The sequence below is a fragment of the Lacerta agilis genome, chromosome 17 (assembly GCF_009819535.1).
Source record: "Lacerta agilis isolate rLacAgi1 chromosome 17, rLacAgi1.pri, whole genome shotgun sequence".
Taxonomy (NCBI): domain Eukaryota; kingdom Metazoa; phylum Chordata; class Lepidosauria; order Squamata; family Lacertidae; genus Lacerta; species Lacerta agilis.
In genome coordinates this window covers 18,077,512-18,096,803 of record NC_046328.1, presented here as the reverse complement: position 1 = coordinate 18,096,803, position 19,292 = coordinate 18,077,512, and positions in this window count along the sequence as shown.

The window sequence follows — 19,292 nt, the reverse complement described above, 5'->3', positions numbered from 1 at the left end:
AAACCAATCTATTACACACATGCATACACAAGGGGTGTGAGAGTTAAAAGGTCTCACCTGAGCACATTCCCAAGATCACTTAAAAGAGATTAAATGCTCCCCCAGCATCCTTTAGCTTGCAGATCAAAATCTACAAAAGTTAACCCAAACCCAGTAAGGGCACACATGTTTGTGTCTAGTCATTTATGGTCTTCACAATATTAAAAGCCAACTTTTGTCATGCTATTTTGCTAGTCTCTAGAGGCAATTTACACTTGCCACAGGTAACCTGGCAAGTGGTTATTTACAGCACTGCTTCAATCACCAGATCATACTCATAGCAGATTACAGAGACACAAATGGGTGGATTTTTTTTGTACACCCTTTTCAGTGTGGTCTAATCTGCATGGTGATGGCAAAGATGGAAGCATAAATTGGGAGTTACTTTGGATATTAATTGTTGTGGAGAACAAAGATGACTTTGTGCTGATGATAACATTAAACTGGGGGCAGGAAGACAACGTACAGGAAGGTGGGGGGGGAAACCAAAATATCAGCTCTAGGGTTAAAGGGGGAAAGGAGAAACACACATGGGAGGAAAGGGGGGGGTGAACAAACTCAATCTTCTGCCACACAAATTGGTCTCAGGCATAAAACATGGGTGCACCCAGCCAAAGGGAAGCCAAGTACACCTCACATTTCTTTATTTACTTACATGTATGTTTATGTTCCTCAAATGTCCCATGCAGTTGAGCAAGAGTTAAGAGGCCAAAATTTGGGGCCCATGTAAGCTTCCTTGAAACTACGTCCCACTGAATACAGCAAGCCTTACTTTCAAGTAAATTTGTCCACTTACTTGTAGGGGTAAGCCTTACTGAATTCAGTGGGATTTTACTCCAGAATAAAAAGAGGCACAGGAGCAGGCTACATGCTCCTAAGTGAGACAGAAGAGTCCAGATTCAGTTTTCACCTTGGCCACAAACTCGTCAGGCGAGCTTAGGCTAGCAGTTATTCTGTCCCATGACCCGCCTCATCCCCATTCACAATAATGCTGACCTACCTTACAGGGCTGTTATCCCCATATGAGAGAGTACATACACATACACACATATTTAAGGTTGTATCCAATGTCAACTCCAACTCCAAGCAAACTCATTGAAATAAACTGGCACGACTAATTTAGGTCCATTAATCTCAGTAGATTTATTCCGAGCAGCACTGGATACAACATATTATCTATAACATGATGTAATAAGACTGAGAGGTCCCAAGACCACCACCAGCAGCTACCTCCACACTTATCCCCCCTCCCAAAAAAAGGACTGTGACAAGAAGAAGCGCTCTAAACAACTCGAATATTAAAAAACCAAACAGCAGGGCGACTTATTTACCACCACCACCATTCATTATTAAGTATCCCTATTAGCCCTGCCCTCCGTTATTATTTACCAACGCGTATTACTCAGGGAGGGCAACCCTGACCCACCGGCGATAACAGAGGGCAACGCTAACAGCAAAAACCCTGCAGCAACAAACGACAACAACAACAACAACAACGGAGGACACAGAACGCAAAGCGGCCTCTTCTTCTCTTTGACAAGGGCAAGACTTTAAACAAACAAAAAAAGGTTGCAGTGGGAAGAGAAGCAGGAATCCCACAGAAGCGGCAGCCCTGAAGCCTTGGGGTGGGTGGGGGGACACGAAGACCCCCAGAAGGGTGGAAAGTGCCTCCTCTCTCTCGCCCCCCTCCGGTCCTAGAAAAAGGCCCAACTCCGGAATACGCCAGGCCGCAGCTGCCTGAAGAATAAGACGGGCCCCGCTCCTCAGCCGTCCTTCTCCCTTCCCATCCGGGCTGCTGCTGCTGCTGCTCTTCCTCGGCCGCCTCTCTTCCTCCTCCTCCTCCTCCTCCTTACCCAGAGGCGGTGGCAGCGGCCGGCCATGGCGGGGGTCCCTGCTCCCCACCCCCCAACGGGGCGCGGCGTCGGCGGCTCGGAGGGGGGTGGTCGCTCGGCTTCCCCTCGGCGTCGGCGGCGTTGTCGCTGCTGTTTCTGCCGCCGCCTTCCCCTTGGCTCTGCGGCTCGGCGCCTCCGCCTCCCTCCTCACAACCACAACAACATGGCGGCCGGGGCCACACACCGAAGGGCGGGCGGGGGAAGGAGGAGGAGGAGGAGCCCGGTGGGGAAAGCGATGGAGGGCGGGAAGGAGCGCGAGCGAGGGCGGCCTCCTTGCTCGACGCTCCTCCTGAGGGGAAAACGGTGGGAGGCGGGTTGGGGGCGCGTCTCATCGTCTTCTTCCCGAGGCAGGTGGTGGCGGCGGCGGCGTTGCTTCTCTTGCTTCCCGGCTCAGGGCGGAAGGGAGCTGGACACTATCGCCTCTCCCCGCGGACTAAAATGAAATCAAAATAAAAAGTTCCCTTTTCCTTCTCCTCCCGTCCCAACGCCTTGAGGAAAAGGCTCCGTCTTTCGCAGCGACGCTGAGGGAGGCGTTCATTATGAGGCGAATTCCGACAAACGAAAACCAAGCAGCAACAGGAATTTTGTAGTGCCTTTAAGAATATATGTGTATTTTTATTATATATATATAGTTTATTAAATCTTGTGTTTTGCAATTTAAAGTACCGGTACTCATTCTTAACATCCTTTAGATATCAGTGACTTCCCTTCTTTTTCCATGGTTCATTTTACATATCATAAATCCCTGCATATTTTACAGAAAATATACCATTCAGTATTCCATTATTACATCCATCATAACTTATTTACACTGTTGAATTTATCTTAATGTTGCCAGCGTTTTCAGCTGTACACAGTTATTTCCCATAAATTCAATAAAAGTTTTCTTTTTTATATATTATCATTATTACTAAATTTGTTGCCCGCCCTTCACCTGCAAATACGGGGTTACCAGCCATTTAAAATTCAGAATTAAAAACAGTTAAGACACATCAAACAGTTAAAACATAATTAAAAACATAATTTGATGACATACAAGAATAATGAAAAAATACAATTAAAATTAAACACACACACACAAAATATGAAGTGTCAGTTATTTCACAACCCGGAAAAAAATATTTTGGTTGGGTGAGGGTTTTCTTTTAAGATGTATTTGTAAAGGTTAGAATATTGTCCTCAAGGCCTTACAATATTCTCACTTGAAACCGAAAAGCCAGAACAAAGGATGGGCATAACGTTTATTTGACAGAGGGCAGAGTTTGGGTAAAGAGGAACCCAAGTTAGCCCAGTTGCTTTGGATTAAAGACCAGGGGGATTTCTAGTTGCACCAGAGAGGTATGGCAAGCTGTATGGTGGTTCCCATTTTTGTGCTACAATCAGTTCTCGCAGTCTAGGATAAACATCTGGGAAATGCCTTGTTGGAACATTATCAATTTCACTTCCCAACTATCAAAAACAGAAGTGTGGCGGGGGGCTTAGCAGGGGAAATAACGCAGCAGTGCTGAAAAAGCAGAACTTTCGCAAATATCTTTACGATGTTTTTGTTTAAAGGGAAATGGCTATAAAATAGTCAGGACCAAATGTATTGCTGCAACAGGTACGGAGAATGGACCTTTGCTGGTGATCACCAACTTTGGGCTTTATTTCTCCTTCCCTGCATGAATGATAGCACGAATGATAGCACTTCAGAATGCGCTGGGTAATTAAAGATGAGGAAAAATAAAAAGCCAATGACATATGCACTTGTGCATGACCAGCCCTACAATTAGGCAAAGTGTGACAATTGTTTCAAGTGAAAGATGCAGTTGGGTGAGGAGTGCCAGCAAACGTAACGAAAATTCCAAATGTATATTAATTTGCATATAATGAAGAATAACAACTAGCAGCGGCTGTAAAGATTATAATGATATTGGTCTTCATACATCAGACACGAATGGTTGCATTCCCAGGATTTTATATGCATCAATGTAAGTTGGGGTTCTAGTGGGGTTTGTGTGTGAGAATCACATCATACAATTGGTTCTAATGCCATACATTTAAGAAAACAAAACTAATATTTAAATACTTGGTTAAAAAAAATGCAGTTGGGCCACCCTAACAAAATGACATTTTAGTTTTCCAGACCTTTAAACATGAGAAACCTCACTTCCTGCAATCAAAGGAGTACATTCCTTGAGCAAAGAGATTTTATCATCAACACAGAATTGTAACAAAATCCTTTGTCCTACCTTGCTGGAAGAAACAAAGATGAATGTGTCAAAGGCATTCCAAGATGCCAGAACAAACCTGCAAAAGTTAGATTTAGATGGCTGATTCAGACTAGAGCAGTTCCGTAAACTGGTTCCACTCCAATTCTAGAAGTGCAAGAATATGACACTGGCGCAAGGAGGAATCTCTGTCAGTGGTAGATTACAGACAATGGCTGCTATTCTTTGCACATGTTCCAAAGTCCTTCTCTTTTTAAAAAGGGGCACTGTCCTTGGAAGTTCCATCTGAAAAGAAGCAGGAAATGCCACCTTCACTGTAATCTGTACAGCAGAATATGTCCTAGGCTTTGGATGTCTTTCACAAGCAATGGAAAATGAAGATCAAGAAATATTTATCAGCTTCTTGAAGAATGGCTGGCACTCAGCATTTGCTCTACATGCAAAACACTCCAGATTTGATACCTGGTGTCTCCAGCTGGGCCTGGGAAACACTCCCATTTGAATCCCATGAGAGCTGCTGCCTGTCAGTGTTTGGCAGTACTGGCTTAGATGGATCAATCGCCTGACTTAGTATAAGGCAGTTTCCTGTGTTCCTATGAGCACAAGTTTGTTTTTGGAACATGGTTCAGAGAAGTACCGTAAAACAAACAGTAAAACAAACAGAATAATGAAATAATCTGTTTTGACAGAGTGAACAATATTCAAAAAGGAGTGCCTTAAAAGAGAAACGCAACAGGAAGGAAAGCATGAGCCTAATCCTGTTTGCGCAAGGTGACTCGAGGATTGCAAGAATAACATTTTTCTAAACATGTAACGCACAGAGGGAAGTGACAAGATCCACCACTGCTACACATCTAAGGAGTTCCAGGGTCAGAGATAGGTATGTCTTAGGATCGTAAATGGCAGAGAGGCATTGTTCTCATGCCCTGCTCATACGCTTCCCAGATGCATCTGGGAATATAGGACAAGATATGTCAGGTGTGTAGGGAACCTTTTTTAACCCAAGGTACACATTCCCTCATAGGCAACCATCTAGGGGCTGTATACTTCATATTTGATTTAAAAGAAATGGGAGTGCCGGATCACCTCATTTGTCTCCTGAGAAATCTCTATGTGGGACAAGAAGCTACAGTTAGAACTGGATATGGAACAACTGATTGGTTCGAAACTGGGAACGGAGTACAACAAGGCTGTATATTGTCTCCCTGCTTATTTAACTTATATGCAGAATTCATCATGTGAAAGGCTGGACTGGATGAATCCCAAGCCGGAATTAAGATAGCTGGAAGAAATATCAACAACCTCAGATATGCTGATGACACAACTTTGATGGCAGAAAGTGAGGAGGAATTAAAGAACCTTTTAATGAGGGTGAAAAAGGAGAGCGAAAAATATGGTCTGAAGCTCAACATCAACAAAACTAAGATCATGGCCACTAGTCTCATCACCTCCTGGCAAATAGAAGGAGAAGAAATGGAGGCAGTGAGAGATTTTACTTTCTTGGGCTCCATTATCACTGCAGATGGTGACAGCGGTCACGAAATTAAAAGACGCCTGCTTCTTAGGAGGAAAGCAATGACAAACCTAGACAGCATCTTAAAAAGCAGAGACATCACCCTGCCGACAAAGATCCGTATAGTTAAAGCTATGGTTTTCCCAGTAGTAATGTATGGAAGTGAGAGCTGGACCATAAAGAAGACTGATCGCCAAAGAATTGATGCTTTTTAATTATGGTGCTGGAGGCGACTCTTGAGAGTCCCATGGACTGCAAAAAGATCAAACTTATCCATCCTTAAAGAAATCAGCCCTGAGTGCTCACTGGAAGGACAGATCCTGAAGTTGAGGCTCCAGTACTTTGGCCACCTCATGAGAAGAGAAGACTCCCTGGAAAAGACCCTGATGTTGGGAAAGATGGAGGGCACAAGGAGAAGGGGATGACAGAAGATGAGATGGTTGCACAGTGTTATCGAAGCAACTAGCATGAGTTTGGCCAAACTGCGGAAGGCAGTGAAAGATAGGCGTGCCTGGCGTGCTCTGGTCCATGGGGTCACAAAGAGTCGGACACGACTGAACGACTGGACAATAACAACATATAGCTTGACTGTGAAAAGAAAACACCTCCAAGCAGTTTACAGAAAGAATAAAGCAATAAAATTATTGGATAGAAAAAGTTAGAAAAAGTTAAAAATGAGTATTTCAAAACCTCAAAAAATAATTAAAATCAACAATCAGAGAAAAACCAGATTAAAACACATGCCAACATTCTACATGTCTGGACAGGCTTGCCTAAACAAAAATGTTTTTACCAGGCGCTTAAAAGAATACATTTACAGGTAGGTAGTTGTGTTGGTCTGCCATAGTCGAAACAAAATAAAAAATAAAAAAATCCTTCCAGTAGCACCTTAGAGACCAACTAAGTTTGTTCTTGGTATGAGCTTTTGTGTAGTTTGTTCTTGGTATGAGCTTTCGTGTAGTGTGCATGCACACGAAAGCTCATACCAAGAACAAACTTAGTTGGTCTCTTAAGGTGCTACTGAAAGGATTTTTTTATTTTTTATTTTGTTTTGTTTTAAAAGAATACAGTGACAGCAGCTGCCATAACGTTGGTGGGTGTGGCCAGACACTCACAGCTCTCCATCCTTCATCCAGGCAAGCAAGCAGGAGTTATTATTTCAGTTCAGGGACACATTCAGGCTAGGTAAAACCCACAGAGGGGACACAAAGTAGGGATGGGGGAGAAATTCAGTTCAGTTTGCCTCGAAAGGTGAACCTACCTAATTTGCACTTTCTGAAACAATACTGAAATGGAAACACAGCCATTCTTCACAAATCTGTACTATGAATTTTGCAGTGAGGTCTACAAAAACGCACATGCATAAAAATGTATATGTTAGTAAAAATAACATTTCAAAATACATTATTTTAGGGGAGATTACTTTCCACAAATGTGTATGTAGATTAAGTTACGCACATGGGAGATTTAAATTATATATATATATATATATATTGTTGTTGTTTTTTGTTCATTTGTAAGAATGAGAGTAACTAAACTATCAGTTAGAGTAAGGAAATGAGTATTATACTAAGAAAACCGTTGTAGAAACAATATGAAGTCATATTTTAAAGTTGATGTATAATTTGAAAGAGATTATTGTAAATTTATGTTTATTATTTGTGTGATGAAAGATTTAATGTTTTGTTTTGTTCTTTTTTTAAAGAAACACAAATTTAATAAAGACTTATTTTAATTATAAAAAAAAAAATGTGTATGTAGTGTCGTCAATGACTGGAGGCAAGAAGTAGGTACAACATTTCTTTATTTCAGGTGCTGGAAGGACTCGGGGGAATGGGGAAAACTGGGGTTTATATAGAAACAGTTATCTAGTGGAGAGAGATACATTTTGGCGGGAGCCAATGGCACGGCTTCCCTCCTGTGGGAACCAATCCAACAGAGGATCCAAATTCTGCTCCCTGCCTCAGCAAATGGTTGCTGTTCCCGCTGTAACTAGTACATTCAAATAAAGACTGTAATACAACACAATACATTATGCTATCATCTAGACTGTGTTATTGCTTAATACACAACACCCCCCCACGCTTAGCGGGAATGACACACGTAGTCTTTCAGGAACTGTGGCTTCCTGCGATCTCTACCCGATCGTCTCACCTCTGGTGTTGTGACCTGAGGCATTGGCGGCTGAGGGATCTCCTCGGGTGTATTGGCTACCCCTGTCCCTGCTAATGGTTCCCCCAGCTCATTTTCTTCCGCCAACTCTGTGTTTTCAGCGGGTGGTGCACCGACTGTCTGCCCTGGCGGGGCATTAACCAGTGCAGGTGTCTCTACCTGGCTCGGGGATGGCGACTCCCCATTTAATGCAGAGGCGTTAGGTTCCTCGGCATCACTCCGGCTGGGTATCCTGCGTCTCAGCTGATCCACATGCCTGCGCCAGACCTGACCTTGTGATAACGTGACATGATATGACACGGGACCGGTGGCCCGTGAAATGACTCCCGGAACCCAAATCGGACCTCTGGCATAATTTCTCACCCACACGAGATCCTCCGGATTAAAGTGTCTCGTTCTATCCCCTTCAGGTGGGGGTGGCTCCCGTGCAGGACGCGAGGGCATCCTATCTGGATGCACAAAGTCCAGGACTGTCACCAACCTTCGGCCTAACAGCAGCTCAGCTGGTGATTTTCCAGTGGCTGTGCAGGGTGTGGCGTGCTGCAAGAATAGCATACGAGCTATCCGGGCTGCCCAGTCACCCTCCATTAGACGTGAAATAGCCCCTTTTGCGGTTCGCACCATTCGTTCTGCTTGACCATTAGAGGAGGGGTGAAAAGGGGCAGAGGTCACTCCTCGTATGAAATTGTCAGCAAGGAACCCTCTGAACTCATTTGACACGAATGCTGCCCCATTGTCTGACACCACTGTTCCTGGCAGACCATGCGTGGCAAACAAGCGCCTTAAAACTTTGATAACGGCTGCTGATGTGGGACTGGAAACTAAGGCTACCTCCAACCATTTCGAGTATGCGTCGACCACAACCAAAAATGTTTTCCCTTGAAAGGGGCCCGCGAAATCTATGTGAAGACGGTTCCATGGCGCCTTTGACTGTTCCCACCAATGAATAGGTGCCCCGGGAACCTCAGGTCGAACCTCTTGGCATGTTTTGCACGTGTTTACCCACATTTCTATTTCCTTATCCATCCCTGGCCACCACACATAACAACGTGCCAGGGATTTCATTCTGACCATTCCCGGGTGCCCCATGTGCAAGGTCTCTAGAATGCGATTCCTCAGTGGGTTAGGAATGACCACCCTGTCCCCCCACAGTATGCACCCCTTATGAAGTGACAACTCATGCTGCCGCATTACCAATGGGCGGAATTTTTCTTCTTGGCCCCCACTGGGCCACCCCCTCCCTACCCAGGCGAGAACTCGGGAGAGTGTGGGGTCCTTTCGCGTCCTGGCCGCCACTTCTTCCGCGGTCACAGGAGCGCCTGGCAGAGTTTCCAACATCGTGACCTGTTCGGCTGGTGCTGGATCACAATCACCAGTTCCCTGGAGTGGCAGCCGGCTGAGGGCGTCTGCGTGACAGAGCAATTTCCCTTTCACATGACATATTTTATATTGGAACCCATTTAAAAAGATCGACCACCTGAGCATTCTAGGAGACAGGATTTGAGGAGTTTGTTTGTTGGGGTTAAACAGGCCTAGTAATGGCTTGTGGTCCGTTTCGATTAGGAACGATCGCCCATACACATAGTCATAGAATTTCTTAACCCCCGCTACCACAGCCAATGCCTCTCTGTCAATCTGCGCGTAGTTCCTCTCGGTGGAAGTAAGAGTCCTTGAATAGAATGAGATGGGTCTGTCTGACCCATCCGCCTCTCTGTGGCTGAGCACAGCTCCCAACCCATATTGCGATGCATCACAAGCAAGTACGAGGGGCTTCGTTTCGTCATAATGTGCCAAAACGCTCTCAGCAGACAACATTCCCCTTATGGTTTCGAAAGCCTTTTGTTGCGGCTTTCCCCAATGCCAGACGCACTTCTTCTGCAGAAGCCTGTGCAAGGGCTCTGCCACCGCTGCTTTGTGCGGTAAAAACGCATGGTAAAAGTTTACCAGACCCAAAAATGATTGGAGTTCCGTTTTGTTGCTGGGTTTGGGTGCATTAGTGATGGCCCTAACCTTGCTTTCCATGGGGTGCACTCCCTCAGCATCAATGGTGTAACCGAGGAAATCCACCGTAGGAACTCCAAAAATACATTTCTCCTTTTTTAGATGGAGTCCAGCTTCCTGGAACTTGTAAAGCACCTGTCTGATGCGGCTTTCCAACTCGTGGGGGTTCCTCCCCGATATTAGGACATCATCAAAATACACGAGTGTGCCCGGTACTTCCCTTAATAACCTTTCCATAATGCCCTGGAATATTCCTGGAGCTACACTTACTCCAAATTGCAATCGGTTTACCTTAAATGTTCCTTTGTGGGTTACAATAGTCTGAGCCTCTGCGGTCTGTGGTGTTACAGGTAACTGCTGGTACGCCTGGGCAAGATCAATTTTTGCAAATACCTTGCCTCCCGCCAACTTTGCTAGCAGTTGCGACACCACTGGAATGGGGTAAGAATTTCCCTGAATTGCCTTATTTATTGTGCATTTATAGTCTGCGCAGATACGCACTTCCCCGTTTGCCTTTAGCGGGGTCACTATTGGGGTTTCCCACCGCGCTGAGTCAACTGGTTCCAATACCTTTTGCTGGACTAGTTTGTCGAGTTCTGCCTCTATCTTGGGCTGCAAGGCAAATGGTACTCGTCTTGGTTTAAGGCGGACTGGTGTCACCCCTTGGTCCAACTCAAAATTAATGGGGGGCCCTTTATAACACCCCAGACTGCCATCAAATAATGGTGTGAACTCCTCATAAAGCTTCTCGAATGTGTTTGGGGCTATTGTTATGGCGTTCAACCCAGATATGCCCAGCCCTAAAGCAGGAAACCAGTCTGTTCCCAATAGGCTAGTGCGCTTTCCCTTGGCAATCACCAGCTTAAGCACAGCCCTTTTGTTTTTAAAACTTACATTGACGGAACACATTCCAAGGATGTGTATCCTGCAGGCCGAGTACGATTGTAATGTGGCGGGGAATGGCTCCAATGGAGGAAGCTTACCCCCTAAAAAAAACGACCTCGCTGTTTTGTCGGAGACAATCGTGAATCCTGACCCAGAATCTACCTCCATCTGGCAAGGGTGGCCCTCAATGCTGACCTGGATTGATGCCTTCCCCTGAGCAGGAAACTGAACAGTCTTGCCCTCAATCTCGGTGAGGTAGTTGCAGTCGTCCACAACGTGTGCCGATGAGTTTTCCTGTCGCCGGGACGATCGCGGGGATCCTGATGTTCCCCCGGTAGCCGACCTGCATACCCGAGCAATGTGGCCCATTTTTCCGCAAATGCGGCACATGGCATTCCGGAACCGGCACTTCCGACGTTCGTGCGCACCCCCACAACCGGGGCAGTCGAGTTTTCTTCCCTTTGTTCCCGATGAACCAGCCCCCAGGGATCCAACGGCGCGGGATGGGCTCTGGGACGGGCTGGACTCCTGGCTGCACATAGCGTGGGCTGTTTCTGCTGCCGGCCTGGTGCTTCGTTGTGGGGTTTTCTGCTTTTCCCCCTCTGCAGTCTCCGTGGCTAAGGCCTCGCGCACTGCCGTTGCTAGATCCACCTCTTCCTTTGCAGCGATTCGACGGCGGGCCTTACTACTGCTCAGGCCGCCAATGAACTGGTCAAGCAGCGCCTCCTCAAGAGCCACGAACTGACATTGCCTCGCCAGGACCTTCAGCTCAGCAAGGAACATGGAGACCGATTCGCCATCCTTCTGCCTCCTATTATGGAACTCTATGCGGCGTGTTGTCTTAGTTGCTGCTGGGGCCAGGTGCCTCGTAAGTTGGTCTGTTATCTGCGCCAGCGTCGCTGTTTCTAGCGTGAGAGGAGCCACCAACCCTCGGGCCAACTCGAAAACTTCGGCACCGCAGCAACTCAGAAAAACAGCCTTCTTCCTGTCGCTGTTGGTGATTCCTTGCGCGGCAGCAGCAAAACCAAAACGTTGGAGATAGGAATCCCAAGCCTCCGCGGCTCCCGGTTTGAACGGCTCAATTATCTTACTTCCTGCCATGGCGTGATCAGGAGCGTTTACGACTTCTTCCTCCTCTTCTGCTGACTCCGGATGCCGATCACTGTCCTCCATTTACGGCAAGCCGGATCCCATCCTCGTCGCCAGAATGTAGTGTCGTCAATGACTGGAGGCAAGAAGTAGGTACAACATTTCTTTATTTCAGGTGCTGGAAGGACTCGGGGGAATGGGGAAAACTGGGGTTTATATAGAAACAGTTATCTAGTGGAGAGAGATACATTTTGGCGGGAGCCAATGGCACGGCTTCCCTCCTGTGGGAACCAATCCAACAGAGGATCCAAATTCTGCTCCCTGCCTCAGCAAATGGTTGCTGTTCCCGCTGTAACTAGTACATTCAAATAAAGACTGTAATACAACACAATACATTATGCTATCATCTAGACTGTGTTATTGCTTAATACACAACAGTGTATATTAGGCGAAAGTACAAACTGTAAGGAGATATTCACACCATGGTGCTGGTTAATTTTAAGGATGGTTACAGGTAGGTAGCCATGTTAGTCTGCCGTAGTCGAAACAAAATTTTAAAAAAAAATCTTTTCAGTAGCACCTTAGAGACCAACTAATTTTGTTATTAGTATGAGCTTTTGTGTGGTTGCACAGAGCAGAGCCAGTGAGGAACATGGCAGGCGGGAGGGAGTTGCATTTGACCTGAGGTTTGCCACCTCTAATTTATATCCTAGATTTATAACCTTACTTATTCCTGTGCTTCGGGTTCTCTGACCTACTTGTGAGAAGAAAATACAAACAGCAAAACCACAACAACCCACCATCACAACCTTCAGTCTGCAAGCACCCTTTTTGTATTCTGCGGGGGGGGGGAATAAATAAAAGTGTGAAGAATCAACAGTAGCCTTCTTTCCATGCAAGAAGGAAGTTCATTTGGCAGCAGCTGAGAGTAGCAGGAGCTGGTGGAAAAGAACTTTGAACAGAGAATCTTTCTAAACATACAGAAAAGCACTTTTTAAAATTGTAAATGGTGAGGTTGTCAGCTGGGAACTTGTTTGACATTGAAAGAACCCAGGAACTTTGGAAACCCCCCCCCCAATCTCATTTTTTTTTACAGTTTGCATGAGACATGAACAAATAAATTAAAAGCCAACCTCAAACCGCCTATCTCCTGGGAAGACTCTGGCATCTTTTCCTGCACGCTGCATTCTTTGAAAGGGAGAATGCTGCCTTGTGCCTTATCACTGGCTGAGCCAAAAAAAGGTTCTCTTGGTGCTCAAACAGAGCCAAGACAATTAGCGACATATATCTGTCAAACCTCCAGGCAATGTCAAGGCACTCATCCCAGGCTTTGACTGGATAGGACACTCTGGACCATTCAATAGTTGTGCATTCAGCGCTCAACAGCTTCCTAGCAGCAAATCAGCCCCTGAGACGGGTCTTCTTCTTATGTAAGTCAAACTCCATTTCCTACAGTTCCTTTGTTTAGAAAGCATTAGGATCTCGTCCAGATTTCGCTTCTTCCAAAATAGGAGGTCCTTGTGAGCTATTTTTCAAGACCAGTTTAGCTGTGTAATTTTTGTGTGTGCGTCTTTAGCCCACAGATGGGGAAACTTGTGTCCCTCCAGATGTTGTTGGACTACAACTTCCATCAGCTTCAACCAGCATGGCCAACGGCCTGGGAAGACTGGAGCTGTAGTACAACATCTGGAGGGCCACAGGTTCACTAACCCTGCTGTAGCCCTTGTACAGCTATTAACACAGGAAGAAAGAAAATGCATAGAGGGGGCCCGGAACTGCATCAGGAGGACTGTGGCATGGTAGGGGCTTTAGCCCTTTATCCTTACATGGTCTCAATAAAAATATTGGGTGTGGGTAGTTCATGCCAGCTATTTGTAATGGGAGGAGAGCTTCCATCAGTACAAATGGGAGAGTTCCTTCCAATACAAATAGCAAGCGGGGACCCTGCTTCCACGTAATCCAGATCAGGACCACAGTGGTATTGAGGGGAAGGGTAACAGAGCCCTTACTTCCACAAAGGTCATGGTTCAGATTACCCCCACCACCTCCGTGACTGCTATTTACTTCTTTTAAAAGCCAAGTGTGTGAATGAAATCATGCCTATTTTGTCTCTTAGTGTTCAACTGAAGGCTGCAGCCCTTGGTCTCCTCTAAAAACCCATTCCCCCCCAAAAAAGTGCATCGGCCCCTAGGAGTCAGCACCTATGTTAGCAGTCACCTGTTCCCTTCATGGAGCTATAATTCTCAGAGTGGTTTAATGATCAATCCTTCCCAGGGAACTCTGGATCTGAAGCTCTGTGCAGGGCATAAGGGTTTCTTAACACCTCTCAGCACCTTTAACAGGACAGACTGAAGTTCCCAGGATTCCTTGGGGGAAGCTGTGCCTGTTGAAAGTGGTATGAAATTGCTTTAAACACATAGTGCCGATGAAGAACTATAGTTCCTCAAGGGCAATACTGAGACTAAGGGCTCATCCAAACTTCTTTTTATGCTGTGTATCTAGGCATAGGTCCAGCCTTTAAAGCTCTGTGTGCAAGCAGGGTTTTTTGTCCTGGCACTTTTCCTGGGGAAATCTGCATTTTACTACTGAATTGGAGCAAACGGCAATCATATTTTCAGCGATAACACAGAGGTTTCCCCACGGAAAGTGTTGGGACAAGAAAACACCTGTTTGGACATAGAGCTTAAAGTCCAGACCTGTGCATGGATAGCAGGGCCGTCTTTACCTGGGGGTGCAAGGGGTGCGGGGCACCGAATTCTGGGGGGTGCCAGATGCCCGCTGCTGAAGCCACCTTAGCTCTTAACTATCTACCTGTAATGAAATAATAAATAATTTTGATCAAGCTAGAAAAACAAAATACATATATACCTAGGTATTACTGAAATGTATACCTACTGTTTCACTAAAGGACTTTCGACTTTGTGTGCTCATTTACCAAAGCCGCGCCGCACTAGCGCTCATTTACCAAAGCCGTGCCGCACTAGCGGCAGCGCTTGTCATTCACAGCTTGTCAGACTTGGGGGCGCTGGACGGATCTTTGCACCTTGGCGGTGCATATGCTAAAGACTCCCCTGATGGATAGTGTGGTGCAAAAGGAAGTCTGGATAAGCCCTAAGGAGGAGGAAACTGACAGTGCTACTCCCTGGATTGGTTGTAAATAAGAAAGCAGGCAGATGGTGGACGAGCCCTGTGTCTGCCACATTGAGTCAGCATGGTAAGATGGATGAAGGAATACTGAATGTGGACAAGGGATATCAGGGTGCCAAATTCTCCTCAGTTATTTATAAGTGATGGGAACTGTAGTCTGAAATATCAGGAGGTCACCAGATTGGGGAAGGCTCCACTATACCAGGTACATGTTGTGGTCTGTTATTCATAGGAATAAAGACCAGCAAAAAATACTGTTATGTCCAAGTTTTTGTCATTCTTTAGATCCTAGCCTTTGGCCTGCATATTGTTGTCAACAAGTTTCAGAAGCAACCCAGTTCAAAACAATACCATTAAAAAATTGCATATAGTCCTACAACATAATTGTAGCTATAAAGCACATTTTACTTTACTGTAGTTATATAAAAAAGAAAGGAAAAATGTAATGCAAAGCCTCATGTTTCAGCTATCAAAAACTGGCTCTGGCTTTACAACCTTCCCCATATTTGTATTTTTTTGCGTAATTTACTCAACCTCAGATATGATAAGCTTCGTCAGTGGCAAGCGTTGTTAATCAAACCTGACTGTAAGTTTCCTAAAGACTGTCTTGTATTAGGCAACTTACAACTTAGACAAACAAATAACAACATCAGCCCAGTTGTAAATGGATTGGGCCTCATTTTGCACCTGGGTATAGGATGTCTGCCAAAGGAAATTAAACATAAGTCATCCATGGTTTCTTTAAAAATAAATAATTTAGAAGATGCAAAAAAAGAGAGCATTAATTCTACAGCATTCTAAACAGTTTTCTAAGCCCCTTGAAGTACAAGGCAAACAAACTCTACCCATTGCAGTCTCCTTCCGGAGAGGAGAGGAGAGGTTGGCATGTTAATAAGTAGATACTGAATAACGGTGAATTACAAACGAGAATAACACAGTCTGTCTCCTCTAGTGTATTAACACGTTTACTCCCTCTAATAGCAAGCTCAAGTGATGAGTGCCAACAGGGCTGGAGCTAAAATGGGGTCACTGAGAAATCAGAAGAAAATGTCGGCATGTGTGAGTGAGGGAAACACTGAGATTGGCAGGTGTACAACAAACATATTTTAAAACTCCAGAAACCTAAGGAGCAACCCCCTCCTGAAAACAAGCCAAAGAAAGCTGTGCATGCTCACTATCCAGGGAATGTTGAGTGTCTGTAGAACATTGAGGAAGAGCCATAGTTCAGTAGTAGAGCATCTTACATTCAGAAGGTCTTAGGTCTGATCCCATCAGCCCCTAGCCAATATGACCAGTGGGCAGAGAGGATGGGAATTGCAGCCCAACAACATCTGGAAGGTCACGGTTCCCTATCCCTGCTTTATGGAGTATTATAAAGAGAGAAAAGGCAGCTCCCAGCTCCCAGGAGCTTACTGCCTAAACTTCCCAAAGTGGGAGACTAGGAGTAGATGAGATAGCAGGATTTGGAGAATGCAGGAACGTTAGGAAAGTTGTTGGAAGACAAGAACAGGGGTCATGGACAAGGAGGCAGAAGTACTTATCAGAGGAAACACAAAAGTAAGGCAGCATTGATAGTGGTTTGAGTTTGGGACTAGGACCTGGAAAGGCCGTGGTTGAAAGTCCTACTCGACCATGAAACTCACTGCATGACCCTTAGGGCGGTCACTGCTTCTTAACCTAACATACCGGTACCTTCCAAGCTTGTTTTGAGGATTAAAATGGGGAGAGGGAGAACCATGCGTGCTGCTATCTATAATATATGAATACATTTCAAGACAGACCTGAGCCTTACAATGAGGCAGAGTGAGGCAGCTGTCTTAGGCAACAGCTGCTGAAGTGCAAGGAGTAGCCACAGCAGTGCTCCTGTACTCACTACACCAGCCTGCTGCCAATTGCAGTGGAAGATACTGTTCGTTCACCAGGATTAGAGTAAGATTCAGTTGTCAATCCAATTGGTTTCTTGTGCGCCCTGGCGAGGGTGCCATCAGGCAGCAAAATGTCTTGAGCTGGCCCTGGCCCTGATGCTGGCAAGGGTTATTTGTACAATAACAACACAGCAATATGTAGTAGTTAGTGTCAGACTAGGACCTGGGAGACCAGGGTTCAAATCCCCACTCAGCCATGTTGAAGCTCACTGGATGACCTTGGACTGGTCCCTACCTCACAGGGGTTGTTGTGCCGATAAAATTGGGAAGGGGGGGAGGAAAATCATGTGTGTCATCTTGAGCTCCTTGTAGGAAAGGTGGGGTACAAATGTAAAAATGAAGAACTATAAAAGCCCAGAAAAATAAGCAAGTCCTATATGGTCTTATTTGCCCTTGATTCCATCAAAAGGGGACGAGAGAGGGAGGGAGGGAGGGAGGGAGGGAGGGAGGGAGAGAGAGAGAGAGAGAGAGAGAGTTCAATATTTTCAAGCCACATTTCTGGGTCTGAGGCTGTCCAAAAAGCCCTCTCTTTCCATCACAAGCCTAGATGGTGTACCAGGCCTGCAATCACCCCATGGAAACATTGTATTTTCTACCCTGCTTTTTAATCTGGTTTCTGTCATGTTGAGTGACAAAACAAGAGATCATGGTGGGATTAGTGTGCAACTAGATAGAGTTAACTAGCAAACACGTATTCAGTCTCAAGCGCACACTGTCTGGGGTAATCTCCTCAAACAGTGGGAGAGATACCCAAGAGGTGCAGAATATTTCCCTGTGTAAAGATTCTTGATTGTGACGTGCTTAGTGCCTTTTATCTTGTTCTCTGAGAATCAGGTCAGTTCCCTGTCCTTTTATATGACAGGGTGTCATTCCTTTTTTATGTTTTATTTCTGATGCGTTTCATTGGAACATGAGCCCAGTGGTGACACACCTTTGCCATTATTATTCTTAAAGCTTCTCTTCATAACTTTTGGGGCACGGATGGGTGCTTTTGTACTCAAATTTTGCTTGTGGGTTTCACACAGGCATCTGGTTGGCTGTGAGAATTGGATTCTAGACTAGATGGGCTATTGGCCTGATCCAACAGGTTCTTCTTATCTGTCTCAGCCAGCACCCACTATTTCTAACACCCCTTCTCTCTCTCTCTCTCTCTCTCTCTCTCTCTCTCTCTCTCTCTCTCTGCCACCCCCTATCCCCCCACTCTTCCTTCTCCTTGACACCCCCATGAAATTAGGCAAACTGCCTGATCTTGCCATAAAGAAAATTTGAGAATTATCGACTGCTGAAGGCCCTGAGCATTCTCAGGGCCTTCACTCTACAGAATGATAGTTCCCCTGGTTCCTTCCCTGTTGTGAGAGAATAACTTTCAAAACAGTTTTAGGTTGCAATCCTAAACAAATTGACTGGGGTGCAAACTCCACTGAACACAGCAGGGGGTTACTTCTGAGTAAACATGCATAGAATTGAACTCTGACAATTTAAGTTTGGGAGCTCAAGGCAGTGTAGACTCCCTCTCAATTATAGTGTTGCACTAGGACCTGGGACACCAGGGTTCAAATCCCCACATGGCCACAATGAAACAAACTGGGTGACCTTGGACTAGCCACTGTCTCTCAGCCTAATCTACCTCACAGGGTTATTCTGAGGATAAAATGGGGAGAGGAGAAACCATGTATCCAGGACATCAAGGGCAAATTTATCAAAAATTTGGAGAAACTTTATCTTAGATAATTTGGATTATTGGTACTCTAAGGTCTAGCAGACAGTTCTACTTGAGAAATTTCCCACAAATTATAGTGGCTTTAGTTAAAAAATAGTCAGGTTCCCCACCCCCCCCCCACATGGTTTGATTTCATCTCATTTACAAACTAAGAGGCACAAGGTCAGATGGTTCCTACAGCTTATGCTAAGATGCAGTATAAACCATAGTCAGTAAGGTTTCCTATTCTTCAATATTACTCTTCTTTTGTATTAAGGCACACATAGTGACAAAACACAGGAGACAGTGTTATCATTTGAACCACCATTTGGTTAGCAGACTGGTAATATATATATATATATATATATATATATATATATATATATATATATATATATATATACACACACACACACACACACACACATACATACATACATCCTTACTGCCAAACATATAGAAGTATTTGCTTATTTACATAGCATTCCATTGCAACTGTACCATTTCAATAATGTTGTTATATGCAACTTGTTTTCTCTTCTGGTAAGTTCTTTCTTTCAACAATTCAAAGATATAATTAATAAATTATTAGAAAGAAAAGAAAAAACCCCAATGTATGTCACCTTGAGCTCCTTGGAGTTGGATATCACCCAATTCCAGGTAGCACTGTACAAAATATTAAAACACAATAAAACACCAACAATTAAAAAAAATCCCTGT